Source organism: Sturnira hondurensis, unplaced genomic scaffold, assembly GCF_014824575.4.
Source record: "Sturnira hondurensis isolate 20B ecotype Veracruz unplaced genomic scaffold, ASM1482457v3 Scaffold0008640, whole genome shotgun sequence".
NCBI lineage: Eukaryota > Metazoa > Chordata > Mammalia > Chiroptera > Phyllostomidae > Sturnira > Sturnira hondurensis.
This window is the reverse complement of record NW_028081271.1, coordinates 4,071,718-4,088,339: the sequence shown is the minus strand read 5'-3', so window position 1 is coordinate 4,088,339 and position 16,622 is coordinate 4,071,718. Positions and strand designations below refer to the sequence as shown.

The 16,622-nt window shown below is 43.2% G+C and overlaps 1 protein-coding gene and 1 long non-coding RNA gene across 4 annotated transcripts in view; both read right to left on the bottom strand.

Moving 5' to 3' along the window:
* Positions 1-16,622, bottom strand: part of TENM3 (teneurin transmembrane protein 3) — a 407,467-nt gene that overhangs the window by 339,006 nt on the left and 51,839 nt on the right. The gene's annotated exons all lie outside the window — the stretch shown is intronic.
* Positions 5,824-7,325, bottom strand: LOC118993058 (uncharacterized). The gene is made up of 2 exons (XR_005067766.1): positions 6,907-7,325; positions 5,824-6,387 (listed from the first exon to the last, which is right to left on the bottom strand). It is a non-coding gene; the product is annotated as an uncharacterized LOC118993058 (long non-coding RNA).

Sequence of the window (16,622 nt, the reverse complement as noted above, 5' to 3'; positions counted from 1 at the left end):
CTGTTGTGTTTCTCAGCCATAGAGACATTCACCTTGTTTTCGGTTACAGATCTATCTTCAATTTTGTCTTCCTTTCTAAATTTTAGTAATCAGTTTGAGTGTTTAGAAGGGAGGAGGCAGCTGGGAGAGTGTGAGCGTGGGGAGGGTGGGAGTCCAAGCAAGAGCACACGATGCCGTCTTCATAGGAAACCTTCCTTGTCTTTCAAACTACCATGATGCCAACCTCTGAGCATAGTGCCTACCGGGGACAAGACCACCTCCCGACTCTGCGTGGAGGGGGAGGAATGGCTCCCCTCCGCCACCAGCCCCTCCCCTCCTCCCTCAGCTAAACCCAGGATCCCAGAACACTTGCATTAGAATCACGAGAACATTCATTTCAAATGCACGTTCTTGGGCTCTTCTCCAGACTCACCACATGGAATATCTGAGGGTGGGAGCCCAGGAGTTTGCATTTTTAACTGCACTTCGGCTGTTTCTTGGCAAACTGCAGTTCGAGGAATCAGTGCAGACTCAGCGACGCCCTAATGGTAGAGTCCTGATTCTGAGGGTCTCCCAAGGGCTCCTTCATTTCCTCCGAGAGGGGGAGTGAGGGAATGTAACACGGAAATCTACGAGCCACCACACCTTTGACGGTGCATAGGACAGTCAACACTTTTAGTCCAAAAAGTGTGCTAACATACTTTTAATAGGAACATTGGTAGCTCCTATCAAGGAATTACTTTGTGTCATGACCATGGTGCCCCTTGGTGACTGACAGGCCACTGAAAAGCTGGAGAACGAAGAAAGCAAGAGGGACAGGCTTTAGGGAGGGGCTCCTGCCCACTGGCCCAGGGCAAAAAAGGAGCCCACGGATGGAAGCCCCAAAGAGTCAGGGCCTCGAAGCAGGTTAACGCCCTGTTCTAACCCCCTCCCTCGCACCTGCTCTGAGCATACCAAACCAGGGACCTGTATCAAATAACAAAAAATGTGCATCAATGGTAAGAAAAAAGAGAAAATATTCAAAATATACTTTAGTTCAAAGAGAGCAGTAATGTTCAGCTGGTGTGTTACAAGAATTTTTAAAACATGCAATACCTGACTATTTAGTCAGCAGCACTGACCTCTTTTTCCCAAGAAATAAAAGAAATGACAACAGCCAACATGACAATAGCCAACTAGGTGTGACTGCCCGGCCTTGAACCGTAAATACATAGGTCACATAAAAGAGTTGTATCTCATTGGTCACATTGCATAATAAGGTTGCATCCGATTGGTTAATTCTTGGTACCAAAAATTCTTATATACAAGTATAGGCATCTGATTTTTTAAAAAGTCACTTTGGAGAAGAAAAGGGTAGGTAACTATTGTTATTATTTCTTGTAAATCGGTCAAAATTATTTGACTTCTGTCAGACTGGTAAAAATACATTTTTGGTGTGATGCAGAATTTTAGTAATTAGTTTATGTGTGCGTGAGATGAAAAAGATTGAAAATCGCTGAAATAGAGTGAGTGAAAACAAATGTTTTCATCTCTCCCACTAGGAATGCAATAAGGTATATTAAAAGTAAACAGTGAAGGTTATACCAAAATATTTCCATAACCCAGGAAACTTTTCATTTTGGTCCATGTGCCTTTCATCTGCGGTCCTCATTTCTGAGACACTTTCTCCTGTTTGTCCTCACTTCTGTGCTCCCCTGCTTACCCCTTCTCCATTTTCCTGTGCCACAGACGCGTCCAAGCTTCCCAGCAGAAAGGGAGTCCCATTAATTACAGCGATGCGTTGTAACTGCAAAGTCACACGATTAGCTTCCATGAGCAAAAGAGAAAAAAATGCTCCTTAAGAAAATCGGTGTGGCGACATGCCAGCGGAGAGCTCGTCATCAGCAAAGAGGTACCAAGTCAGAGCCGACTGCGGCCTCTCAAGGTCACCTTGCCCTCCTTGCCCTCCATCACAGCTGTCATCGCATGTTATGGACATGTCAATGACCAGAGAAACTGTCCATTGGTTTGGGGTTTTGTTTTGGCAGTGCATACTGTTGCCCTTATGGTATTACCCTCAGGATGGATTTAAAGACAGCAAACAAACGGGTCTCCCTCTCGTTCCTTCTTGTCTGACAAATTGCCCAGGTAAGTGATGGCTGGGGCGGAATCGTCACGCCCCGGTTCAGAAGCAGCAGAAGGGACTCAGAGAGCCCTCCCCTTACACGCCGCTGGGAAGATGGTGTAGCCCTTAGGGCAGTGGAACACCTAGCCTCAGGGCTGGATCTGAGCCCAACAGGGAAAAAAGAGTGAAGCCAAGGCTCCTGGGGCGATTTCAGTTGAAATGAGACCAGGGGGCCTCTGCTGTGACTGTGGGGGTGAGAAGGATGTGCCCCTGGGAACTCCGCCCAGAAAAGGGGCTGTCTTTTCTCATCCACTTGTGTTACGGCAGAAGCGTTACATGGCTCCTTGTTCTGGGACCCTGTGTACATCTCCCGGGAGATGGCCCTACCGGGATGCCAGCTACCTGGCTAGGATAAAAGCCAGGCTGGAAGGCAAGACCAAAAATATCCTGATGGGGCGATTCAGCAAGGGCCTGACGGGGACAGGAAGGGTCTCTGGGACCGTGCCCGCCACACTGCAGGTGGGGGTTGCCAGGAGGTGCATCTATGTGCCCTGGCTCCTTACCTTTGCTTCCTCTGATTTGTATTGTCCGCCTCATTTGTCAGAGGAAGCAGGCTGTAGTTACCTGAAACCTCTGCCAGCCCTGTCATGTACATCCCTGTCCAGCCTCCGTTACCTGGAACCTCCCTCTTTCTGTGACTTAGTACAACCACACCTGGGGTTTCACTCCTTAAATAATGCCCACACTGCTAATGACACAGGACAGAGGCAGCTAAAAGGCACATGGTCCCCTCCCGGGATACCAGTTAGAGGACTTCACTGTGAAGAACACCAGCCAGGAGGCATGGGTTCAAGAGGAAGAACGTGTCTTGAATAGATGGATAAATGTTATTTCATCCCCACTGAGCCCCCGGAATTTTAATGAGAAAAGAATGTGATATTAAAGATGGCTCTTTATGTTACACTTCTCAAGCCGGGCAAGTTCAAGTCGGTTTTTATACAAGAGCCCAAGTGTTACGCGGTGTTAGCCAAGCATGGCTGGCAGCCTTATCTTGAATTCATTGCCATCCCACCTCGACTGTGTTCTTACGTCAAGAATTCTTTCATTTTTCTCCTCTTCCAGGAGAGGCCCAAAAGATAAATATTTGCACTGGGTCCTCAGGCTTTCTCTAGGAGAACACACTCTTTCCGGTCAATGAGCTTTCAAAACTTCACCCAGAATTCCCAGGAATATGGTACACATTTCTGCCTGATTTTATTTATGTTTTATTGTCACAGAAGGAAGTGCCTACTAAGGAATCTGGAGGAAAAGCCTCAGGGGGAAATGGTTGATAAATGGTTGTGATGTTTGGTGGGAGTTTGAAAGAAAACGTTTAAATACGACTAAGTTAATATTTATCTCTGCTCCTGCAATGATTTACTAAGAACAGGGATGGAGAGGAAAACTCCCTGGTCAATACCCTATCTCCTACTGCGCACTGCTTGCCTTGTTCTCATGGCGAGTTTGTGATTATTCTTCCTGATGGCCCTTGCTAAGACAGTCAGGATTAAAGATGAATTAAACTCTGGAGGAAGAAATGACAGATACACTTGAACTCGGAAGTTCAGGCTTATAGAAATGAGCAGGAGTTCGCTATAAACAGTTAGGAAATCTCAAGGTTCTTTATATCAAGTCTATGCGTATCATTTCTGAAACTATTTTTAATGCCTTGGTAATACCATTACAGTATTTGTTAATACTTTTTGGCAAAATAGAAGGTAGGCCTGGGGATGAAGAATGGATTTTTAAAGAGAGCATACAGAGCCAAGGTGTTATAGAAAACCAGGCCATTTGCGAGCAATCTATTGGGATGTCTTTTTAAAAATGATTCAATACATTTTGAACAAATGTCAATTTCATTACTGAAACTTTTAAAATTTAGAGTCATTCTTTATAGCTTTAATACCTTCAGTCCCCAAGTCTTTCTTCTTACTGAACGTCAGAGTGTAACAAAATCCATTCATTCATTCACTCAACAAACGCTTGAGTCATTCAGGTTACAATGATATAGAAAGTAACAAATAATGTGACATTTTCTTTCTTGCTGCAATGCCGTTATTTAAAATATCTGAACGATTTTCTACCATCCTTTCCTTCATAGAGGTTTCAAGGGTGACATATTTTGATAAATTTAGTTGCCGTGAAATGAAGCAGCTGAGCCTGAGAATCCCTCACCATCTTTGAATGCAATGTCTCTTGGTTGTATTAAAATTCAACTTGAAGGGGAAAGAACCAACCTAGAAGTAAAAATTTTGTTTTCTAAATTGATAACCAAACGCTTATTTATTCCCTCTCTTATTACTGAATTTATTTCCCATGAGATTGGCTTTTAGGTTAGAACTCTGTCCACCAGGACTGGATTGAGATAATCACGGAGTGAGAGAGAGTATAAAGCAATAATAAAGATTTCTAAAGGCCAGTCATCAAAAGTCAATCCTCTTTCTTTAGGGTCATACGCACCACAGATAGAAAGTTCTTCAAATCACCCCCTTATAATTCTAATCAGTACAAGGGGAATAAACACATATTCTGGGGGTAAAGATGATCACTCCTTTTGTCTCCCACCCTATGTCTAAGTTTAGTTCTCCTACCTTCCTTTGTCCTACAGACCAGAGGGTGGCAAGTCTGCTGGTTGGGAGCGGGACAAGAATTAAACAACTGAAACGTAATTAATCAAATACTTCCGCAGTGGTTAGTGGACGCACAGGCAAATGAAAAGGTCCTGTTGCAAACTTACTCTTTAACGTTGAAACGCTGTCTTTGGCATTTCCATTCCCTTAGACTCCGGAAGGAGTTCCAGGGAACCTGACGCTTGGACAGTAACAAGCAGCTTCTAGAAGCATCACGTCAGTTTAAGAGTAAGAAGGGTTCCTATGAACCATCGGAAAAGTTTTACAGATGCAGAAACTGAGGAAACTGAATCACGCCCCAGGGTAGCTCCAGCCACCAGTGCCGGTCAAGTTCCTTAAGGAGGGGCTGTTTCTCAGCCGTCTGGCACCTCCTTCGGTGTGCGCTCCCCGGCATTCCCTGTATTCCTGGGAATACACGCACAGCATCCAGACCCACTCTCATCCACTTACAAGGGGAAAAGCGAAGGACAGCCTTTGTGTTGACCCTCCACCTGTCCCCCACCAAAGCCCCACACCCACGGCACCTACAACAGGACGGTCACAGGAGAGCTGGCTGAAGTGCTGGAGGGAGAACACGGAATGTTCTGAGGCGGAGGCTGGGAGCGGATTTTACCTTATTTATGGGAGACCAGGTGGAAATCACAGGAGAATAGAGGTGGAAGAAGCCTTTTGGAGGCAAGTAGTAAGTAACTCTACTATAGTTGCTTCCAGGCCCAGGTGCCAGGTTTAATTTCTTAGCCACTTCCGGAAAAGCCAGGCCAGCGGTTAGGAAAAATAGAACCAAGTTACAACGAGCTTGGTGAGCAGCCCCCCTCCACGGCCTTCCACTCTAACCCATTTAAGAAGAGGACTGCCTTCCGGGGACAGAGTCTGCGCTGACTGCTGCCCAGGAGGTTCCAGGAGCCTCCAATGCCTGCGGGACTCCCACTTGGCCTTGGCCTTCACTGGAGGCACTGTGGTCCATTCCTCAAGCTCCCTGGGTGAGGAGCTGTGTGTTCAAATTAAAGGTAAGCTTAGTAGGTGAGATGGCCTAAGGGTCCCCCCTGTTTGAGTACAATATAATAGGACACATTCATTAACAAACGTGCTTTATTTACACAACGTGGTCTGGGGCATCCTGGACTCAGGGTTCAGATGGAGGAAGCGTGTGCCTTGCAGTCGCGGAGGCAGCCTGGCCGGCCCCACGGCCCACGCACGCGAAGTGATGTGTCCATGTGAGAGGGTGGAAGTGCCGTCCGTCCTCGTCCTCCCCGTCTCCAACTCTCTGGCCAGGCCAACACTGTCGGCTTCGTTCGTGTCCGCTCCACAAAGAGAGTCGTGTGCTGATGGTCTCTCTCAGACGCCGGCGAGCTTTATCGATGGGTGAGATGTCTGAGTTTGTTTTGCTTCTATTAAAACCTCGAATCTGTTGTTTAAAGTGATGAATCACTTCACTTTGCAGATGGAGTTGTTCACATTCCAAAATACTATTTCTGACCTTGGGTAACATTTAGAATGTTAACATTGAATGCTCTGTGTTAAGCATTCATAGATTTTTCACGTTTAGGGTCCACGCTAAAAAACTGTTAGGAACTGGATATTGAACAGCCCTCATGACATCTTACGGCCCTGCATGATGTGAGGGGTTTTTCTTTCCTTACTGGAAGAGAAGGGAAAGTAACATTTCAGGAATATTTTTTCTTATCAAACAGGACGAGTAGTGATTGAAAAAAATGATTTAGTAAATTCCAAAGGACAATGGTAAGCCCCAGTCTTTGTTACTAATCAAGACAATGATCTTTAGACAAAAAGAACATGCTTTTAAATGATATCCTGTTTTGCAGAAGTGTCCTATTGTCTGTCCCCTGGGGGTAAGAATACGTCTAACTCAGCAGCGCCCCCCATCACTGCAGATGAAAGGCAGTCTTCTCTGAAGAACAGATTATGCTTAAACATAACTTAGTCTGATGTTCCAACTCCATTTCACTCTCCCAATCACCAAATAGTGGGCCCGGACCACCCAGAATTCTTCAGGACAAGCCACAGCGTGGGGTGGTCACTATTCTCACATGTGCACAGACAGCTAAGACAGGGCCTCATGCCTGTGGCAAGGGACAAGGAGTGGCAGTCAGGGGTCTGCTCAGCCAGGTGCACAATCTTCCATCTGTTACTGACCTTTTCATGGTTACGGCCGTGCCACCATGATACTTCAGAATGATACTTCCTGACGCTCTGTTTGTTTGAGCCCCGGAAGTGTAGTCATTGTGCCTTTGTAGAAACGTCTTACTGGAGAAATTTATTCTTGACCGATCACCCTCAGGACTTAAAGCACCTTTCACCCGACTGAATGGCCGCCTTTGCCAGACTGTGTCTGGGCGCCAGGGACACTGAAGAGCCTGACTTCGGAGATGCTCACAGAATTACTTACACTCCTGTCATATCCTGGGAATGAAGTATGCATGTGACCCCAGCAAGGATCTAAAAAGTCTGAAAATAAATCTGAAATCACTGAGTTCAAAGATACTTAGACACAAATGGGCTTTGGGATGTAAATACCTTTCCACTGTGGTTACGTGTTTCCTTTTATCCTCAAATCAAATCTGTCAGGAATGACAAAAAAAAATCCTTTCATTGAAGAAAAAGTTATGTTTTAAATAAATTTTGTATTGTAGGGCTTGTCTTTTAAATTATATTAAAATAGAATTTAGCTTACCAAAAAAAAAAATCCTGTAGTCTCGCAAAACAGTCATTTGGCCCACCAACACTTATTGAATAATGTTTTCTCCAAGCTCTAAGTTCATACCATAATTGCGGGATAAGAAACTCTTAGGCAAGTGGAGCAAACAGGAAGTTTTAGTCGCATAAAAATTTCGATGAAAACCATACCAACTCTTTCCCCCGCCCCAAGAAGAGATGAGGCATACTGAATTTCTTCTGAGCTCCCTGGAAGTTATTCTGTACATCCACTTTGATTTATTTTGGGCCATGGGAATGCACGTACTTATTTTAATGGCGGGTTACGGTAGCGTCTGCCCAGAACCCACGCTGCTGTCCTGAGGGCCGTGCGAGAACACAGCGTCTTGCAGAACGTCTCACTGGCTTTGTCGGTGTGCTCAGTTAGTGTGCAAGGTTTCGAGGTGTGTGGAAAGGGCTGTACCACCCCCCAAAAATACTGTCTACTGAGGAAGTACACGTTTTTGCAAAGCTGGTATTTTGCCCATTAAGGTAGAAACCATTGAAATAAAGGTCTTTTCCCTTACAGTTTTTATTTTTAAAGATTTTATTTATTTATTTTTAGAGGGGGGGAGGAGAAAGAGAGGGAGAGAAACATCCACATGAGAGAGATATATCTATTGGTTGCCTCTTGGATGTGCCCTGACCAGGGACCACACCTACAACCCAGGCATGTGCCCTCACTGGGCATCAGACCAACGACCTGTCACTTTGGGCGCTGACGACCGACCAACTGAGCCACACAGCTCAGGGCTCCTTACAGTTTTGAGTGAAATACTCAAGAATATCGAAGGAAAGGGCCTGTGTGCTTGATACTCCAACAAAGTGCGTGGAGGGAGCGGCTGCTGAGCGGGGAGTTGGGCACCTGCACGGCGCCTGACCTGCCGTTCCCGCAGCGGAGGAAATGCTAACAGGTGTGTGAGAACCTGCGCCGCACGCTGCCCCACGATTCTGGCATCTCCACCTGCTGTGACCTCCGGCCATTTGTCTTTGTGAATCGATATCTGGAACCCTGTCTCCAGGGTTAGATAAGACAAGTTCTAGGGAAGTGGGTTGGTAAATAGATAAAGTGGTCTCGGGGTGGAAATGGGAATAATAGACCCCGCCATCCCTGTCCCGCCCACGTCCTTATCCAGTCCTTTATCTGTATTTGGAATTATGATGGATAACAGAAGAAAGGAAACAGAAAACGCAAATGTCAACTGAATGCCTTTAAAGTTTTTAACCCTTGAAATAGCTGACAAAAATGACCCCAACTCTACTGTGCTGTCTTCAAAGGAAATCTCTAAGTCTGTGGCAACTCATAACAGACAAATGCAAGGGAAATTCACTTTATCAAATAATAAAATATGTGATTTAGAGTCTCATTTAATATTCTTCCTCATCTGTGGCCGTGGAAACAAGTCGAAAACCATTTTGATAAAGCAGATGTTGAATGGTCTCTGTGGAAAATGACCGAAGGCTTGCACCATGTAATTATCATAAAATACCACACATCTGGTACAAAGTTTGGCCTTATATCAAAAGTCATTTAGGACAAAATGAGCAAGGAGACTTCTGGTCTGATGAAAGTCTGAGCTTGCAGTTTATAAGATGATTTCAACTTTAAGTTCTTTCTTTATGAAATACAATTTATTGCATGACAGAACAGTAGTTTCTCGAAACCACCAAACAAATAATTAGGATATTAAAACTGAACTGTGGGCTATTATTTCAAAGAAATTATAGCAGTGCAAAATTGTACAAAGCAACCTGGTTCCATGGGAAAAATAATAAAAGACTACAGAAAATTTACAAATGACTTTTTCATTCATGAAAAGCTGAAGTCTCAAAGGAACTCTGGAATAACTTGCATATGAGTTTATCACTAATCCATCATCAGAAAAAAACTCCAAGCTGAGAGAGGACTCTGCTAATGTATTCTGAGTCCACTGGAGCAAAAGCAGGAATGTTCTAACTGTAATATTTCTTTCTATCACTGCAGTAGTCTGCCCGTCGTGGGCTACATCCACTACGTACCATCAGCAGACAGTTGCTCCAGATTTATATTTATCAAAAGTCAGATCTCAAAGCTGGCGATACCTCGCTTCCTTTCTACCCTCGAAGTGCAGTGTGAGTCCTGAATTAAGCTGATGAGTAAAAACAGGAGGATTTGACTATTTAACCCCTTCTAAGTAAACATCTCTCAGAGGAAGCAGTGATATTATGAGAGGGGGGAGAGAAAAACCCCGGTAATGAAATGACATTAAGAATGAATCAGAAAAAGACTCGGAGGTCCCTTAATTAGAAAAACAGAGCCTAAAAAATTACGTTTGTATTGTGAATTTGTTTCAGATTCATTTCAAATCCATGATTTTGCTATTTATTATACTTTGTTAGACTGCTAAATTGTTACAAGTTTATATCCATCTCCTGAATTTTATTTCTCTCATCCACAAAGATGTTAAATCTTAAAAATAACTTTAATGTTATATGGAATATGCTAACTTTACAATATCAACAGAACTTGGAAATAAATGAAATGTGCCTTATTTAGCCAACACACAGCGTTTTATCGATATACAAACAGAAAAATGTCATGTAATGAGATGATTAAGAAAAACACGAGCTTTGTGTCTTAAAGGTTATCCATTTTAGGTTCCAGTAATTGATCCCAGTCATTTCAAATGTTTAAAACATTCCAAACCCTCAGCCAAATGTTGAAGAAATAACTCTGCCAGAATTTCAGTAGAGAAAATTTTAGAAGGCTGTTTGAATCCAAAAAGAAAAAGAAAAATATATATTATTGCTGAAAGCTGTACGTGCGTTCTGCTTTCCAATGGAAACCAAAGCCAAATAAGCTTTCATTAAATTGGAACAAGATGACAAATACTCAGGCTGAAAATGCAGACAGTAAATTGAAACATTAAACATTACACAAGGTCTCTCATGTATAACAAAAAAATCGGAGACAGAAGAATACAAGAAAATATATTCAGTATCGTAACAGCTGTCTCCTCTTTCCCCCCTAGCCACGCCCGTGCAATAGGTAATGGCCTTGGAAACCAAACTTCAGTTTCCAAACAACAAAGAAGGAATGCGGGTTAATTCACAAATTTCACTTCCAAGATGCTACAAATGCAGGAATGTTAACAGCAGTGGCAGCCACAGCCCATCTGGGGACCCTTTTACCAGAATCAGGTGAGGTGACAGATTGTCAGGGACTTGCTGGCCGTCAGCTTGCCCTTCACAATAATATCGCACATCCGGGCCTGCGCACTGGATGGCCAGCAGAGATCTTACGGCATAGCAGTCGGGGGCACACTTCCCATCTTTTCTGAAGGTTATAATAAAAGCCGAACAAGAAGTGCCCTCTATAGCTCAAACGGGAGGGTGTGGCCCAACACACAGAATGCAGGGGAACCTTGTTCATCCTCGTCTCCAGGTGCAAGCAGATTTGCAAAATCCTCCCCTGACCAGGTACTTGAAACATCACCAGGAGCTGATGCAAAAGGAAAAAAAAAAACCCAACTCAGGCTAATTGGTGCACGCAGTAATATACATTTATGAACAAGCTGACAAACAAGTTGTCCCAGTACGGGGCACACTGTTAGCTGTCGCCGTACAGTGCGAAGGAACCACTGTCACCGGCTTCTGCCCAGTTGCCTGCACTAAGAAAGTGCTGCCTGTGTTCAGAATTCAGTTAAGATGTTCTATGAAGAAACAAGTCCTGGCTATTCTAAAGGTGAAAAATAATACCATCTTAAGTATTTTAAAACAGTGCCTGCCCTCATTCCCACCTAAAACATTTTGCCAAAAACATTTACTTATATTTTAACCAAGGTGAGAATTTGGCATTTGAGGTCTACTAATTCCTTCAGGTACCACTTAGCTATTAGAGATGGTGCGCAGTGATTTATAGGCTTATTAGTCAATGCATCCGAAAGCTGAAATGGTTTCCCTAAAGTGCACAGGGTAGCTCATTGGCCTGATAGAGTCTGTATTTATCCATCATAAAACCAGGCCCAGGGCTGTGCCTAGTGTAAACATAAGAAGGCAATCAATAAGTGCTTGCTAGATTATGCTGAGTGAATTGAACTGAACTGAATTGAATTGAACCAAAGAGCTGGCATCCACGCATTTTAATTCCCAAATAAGAGCCGACTCTTTGGGTTTGTTCTGTATGGGACCCAAGCAGTTGCCACGTTCAAAGAGGCGACCAAATGCTCACCAAATGCTTTCTAATGTTAATGTGATGACTGCTATTTTCCCCCTAAGGAAAGGAACCTAGCTCTAGCTATAGGTGTATCCGGTTGAATTGGCTATTAGCTAAATAAAAATTGAAAATATAACACTGTACCTTTCCTCTAACTTTCCATGGCTTTGATAATCACATTGCATGTCTTCACCAATCAAGTAGGTGGATTCAACTCCTAGGATTCAGCATAGCGAGTTAGAAGCACACAACTGTGAGACACTCTCATGTTCCTTTGCCCCCTCTCATTCAGTCAAGTTTAAGTCAGCTCATAAAAACTGGGCAGTGAGTCAGCAACCACCGAACTTGACTCTGGGCTGTTGCTTTAACCGCGCCGTTGAAAGAGGATATGTGGAGGCAAATTAGGGTGACTGTCCAGTAACACAGTGACCCCAGGAGTGGTGGTATGTGTGTCTGTGGGTATCCTGCCCCCACATTTCTTCCCTTCTGAAGGGCCATCAGCACGTGATCTGCAGCCTAACACCCCTCTGGGACCTGGAATCCCTGTCACCCTTAGTGAAGAGGAATGAAGTATGCTTCAGCTTAATACATCAAGGATCCGGTGACACGTTCTCTCATGCTAGGTCCAGTTTGATCACTATCAACCTCAAAAGCTGAGCACTGAGATGAAGCAGTGGTTCTCAAAGCACAGTCCCCAGCACAGCCCACCCTGAAGACGCCCAGGCCCCGCCCAGGCCCCGCCCCAGGCCTGCAGCATCGGAGACAGAAGTGGGCACGGCATTCACATCCCTCCAGGTGACCCGCCTGCTTGCGGAAGCTTGGGAACTTTGGGGATAAAATTTTGCCAGGCACGCCTGTGTTTGAGCTCCAGCTTCACCACTTGCTCCTGTAGGACCTGGGCAAGGGCTATCCTAACCGTTGTCAGGCTTGGATGACTCCTCTGTAAAGTGGAGTCACAACGGCCATCCCAGGCTCAGGACAGATGCTCGGTGTGGTCTCTGGTCCACAGGCAGTGCCCAGTTGTGTCGCCTACTGCTAGGCTCGGCATTCATTGCCTCCTGTTACCTCTTGCTTGATATTTTTTATGTCACAACTACCCATTCTCTGTCTTCATATTCTACTCACATTTTCTTTCTTGGATTGAGTTAGGGTCTTGGTGGTCTCTTTCCAGTCTAAATCCATCTAACTCTTCTATTCTTAATTTGTAACATGTAATGAGTGTGTTGTTCTACCTGACTCTATGTGTGATTTCACAATTCCTTTATTCTTAATCTCATGGCTTTTCATGTGTATATTGACTGGAAGGATTTGTGTCTTTTTATAAAGGTTGGATTCAAAAGGAATCATAGACACAAAATCTTTCATTAAAAAGTCCAAATTATAGATTTATAGGAAACTCATAATCAATCTGAAATAATCTGTCAATTACAAATGCATAGTACTTATATCTATCTGGTTATCTTTGTTTGGACACCTTGTACCAACAACTGTTTCTTAGTTTAGGAACCCCAACCATCCCGTCAAGCAGGTGCCATTAGCCCCATTTTAGAGGTAGAGACATCGAGGCACAGAGGGTTTTAATAACCAGATGAGTGTCTCATAGCTGGAAGTGGCAAAGACAGAATTCAACCTCAGGGCTGTCAGCCCCAAGGACCCCACAGTAGTTCCCACTCGTGCATGAGGGACACGTTCCAAGATGCCCCAGGGGGTCCTGAAACTTCGGGGAGGGCCAAACCCTACACATATGCCAAGACTTTTTCTGTACATACCTACATATAGCAAAGTTTTCTTTATCAAGTAGGAACAAGGAGAGATTAACAATAACAACTAGTAAAACACAGACCAGTCGTAACTATACACTGTAGTAAGAATTACGTGAATGTGGTCTCTCTCTCTCTGACAACGGACCTGATAACCAAGCTGGTGACCAAACGGCCAAGGAGCAAAGACAAAGGGATGATGACTCACCTCAGGGCAGGGTGAAGCCAGGTGGTGACAGATTTCATCACGCTGCCTAGAACACCGTGCAATTTAAACACTGTGAATTCTTCTTCTGAAATGTTCCATTTAATATTTTTGGATGGAAGTTGTCCGCAGCTAACTGAGACCATGGAAAGCAAAACCGGGGACAAGGGCGCTGCTACTATGCCCTTATGCCGTCTCTGGAAATACCAGGCTTCATCCTAACAGTGAACATTTACTTAGACCCCTCCCCCACCCTCTGCACAGATGTGGGTAACTGGAAGGAAGCCAGAGATAAATCCACGTGTTGAAAGAAACAGAATAAATGATTTATGAAAAAAGGAGAAAAATCCAAATGTGCTTAGATTGAGGAAAAATGATGTAACTATTTATGGCGCACGATGGGATTATGAGATGATTTAAAATAGCATAATCTAGGAGAAAGAGTAGACCGATTTGAAGGAAAGACAATTTCAGACAAAATCTTTCCCTTCCCTAACCACCATGAAGAACTTTTGAACTTTAGCAACTTCAGAAAGGAGTGAAAAATTATTAATTGGGGCATATCATACATTCCAGACAAATGTAAAAAGAGTTTTTTACAAAGGCAGAGAGAGAGAGTGAATGACTTCCTGCTTCTTGCCAAACTTTAATTTTATGCTTTGTAAATAAATTTTTTAATTTTTATTGAATTTTATTAGGGTGACATTAGTTAATAGAATTATATAGGTTTCAGGTATACAATTTTATAATATATCACTTGTACATTGTATTGTATTTTTAAAAAGTATATGCATTTATCCTTAAAGTCCCTTGGGTCTCCTTGCTAAATAGTATTTTTAACTGTTGACATGTTCATTTCTCTTTTCATGGGCTGAGTATGTAAGCAACACTCATAACGCACAGGAGAACAGCGACTACACTAAATATTTGAAGCATTACATCTCAGGCCACAAGTGGTTGGAACATTCTCGGAATAATTAGACTCATTATACAGTGTATTAGCTTAGTACTTTCATTGTGCCTATTGGGCCAGGAGGGCAAAATTTTACTTAAAGTGATGTTTAAAAAATTCTCTATTACTAATTCTCTATTACTACCCCCAAATATTTTGAATCTTTTCAAATTTACTTTTAGCTTCTGGGGTAACAAGCACATGGGTTCTGCTGATGCGCTGGAAGTTTCCTGGCCTGTCTGCTAAGGGGTTAATTTTCCAAAGGAGCCAGGCAGTATGGAAGGCCCCAATGCCACTCCTAAAATGCTTAGTCGCTCCATTTGTCTCAGAAGTGTCATATCAGGGACAAACCCACGGGTTAAGAATCGTCTGATAATATTGTTGAGGGATTAATCTCACCGACTCGATCATCAGCACGATTATCCTTGGCATTCTGGGCGCACACAGTTCCATTTTGAGCATCCAAAGCCTTCGGATGCCAAACTAGGAGAGCCTGTATATCGAATGATCTGCCACCATTCAATATTTAATCCAGCAATTGAAGCCACTAAAGGGATATAGCAAAGTAACAAGATGAATGAATCGTGACCTCAAACTTGCAAAAAGGCAACCCAAACAATTTATCTTTCTGGCCTGTGTGGCATTTTTTTAATCCAATATTCCTATCACTTCTCCTCAGCCTGGGAATTGTAAGCTAGGTCCATGCCGCATTAGCAAAGACTTGAAATGAGAGCTGGGGATCTAGGCAATCCATTCTTTATGCCTTAAGAATATTCTGGCTCGATTTAGTTTATCTGAAGTCTAAAATCAAGAACCTGTGATCAAACATCAATTGGACTCTCCAAACTTATTTCCAGGCAACTGTTGAGAGGACAGTGGAAAATAATCTGAAAAATGAAGCATCTAAATAATTAAAACACAAAAATTAGGGCTTCACGTCTCAGAGCTCACACAGAATTCTTTTTAATTGTCCCACACTCAGCTGCAATAAAGCCACACTCCAGCTATTAGGAGGACAAATGCCGCCCCAATTCATTGGTTAATTGCTTAATACCACATCATTTCCACACGTGATCTTATGTATCTCACAAGCCAGGTGGGTCAACCTGATGTACATGTGGTCAATGCTCATTCATATCACTTTTTGTTTCCATATGCACGTATGTTTCAGCTGTGCAAGGTTGGTTTTGTGTGTCTGGTTGGGATATCGGGAGAGGCGGGCCCTTCTGCTCAAAAAGTCTCCATAATAAATAAAATCTCAGATTTCTTTTCGAGATACAAACACAAAGTAGGCAGAAGGAGAAACCAGTGGGTTGTTCCGTAAGAAGTGATAAGCCAAGCAGAGCTCGTCTCAGATGCATGGGTGACCTCCGAATTAAATAAAATAAATAAAACTGGATTAAATAAAACTGCACTGTCGGTTCTGAAAGAGCCCAAGGGTGGTGTTCATTGTACTCTGTTACTAAATTTTGTTTTGAATCACCTTGTGCTCCCTAAAAGCTATTCTTTGCCAAGATTACAACTATAAAAGTGTGATTATTCTCTCTGCCCTGGTGTGCGGTTTCTGGCCAGTGACTAAAAACTCTAAATGACTCATGAGTCATAGTATCAAACCAGCCACATTCCACTTGGTATCCATTATATCCAATAGTTTTGAGGCACGGAAGGAAACTGTTAATGCGTATTAGAGGGACCATTATTACTATGAACACGCCAGCAGCCCTCTGTGATAAACTGTCATTGACTTCCTGCCAGCTCTCATGGATTGGTGACATTTCGTTAACTAGTCTACTAAAAAAATCTATAACAGGATATTAGATGGTATTTAAAAATAATATCAGAGCAAGGGATCAAGTTAAAGGAATCTTGTATCTTAAAAAATGGTAACTGCGAAGCCCATTAACAATGTTTATTGATGTCTCCTCTGGGTAATTTAATTACTGTTTATGGTGGATTTCTAAGATGAAAAACTATCTTTTGGTAGCATATATATGTCAAGTAAATTACACATGCAATGGTCCTTTATTTACTTTGATATAGGATGTC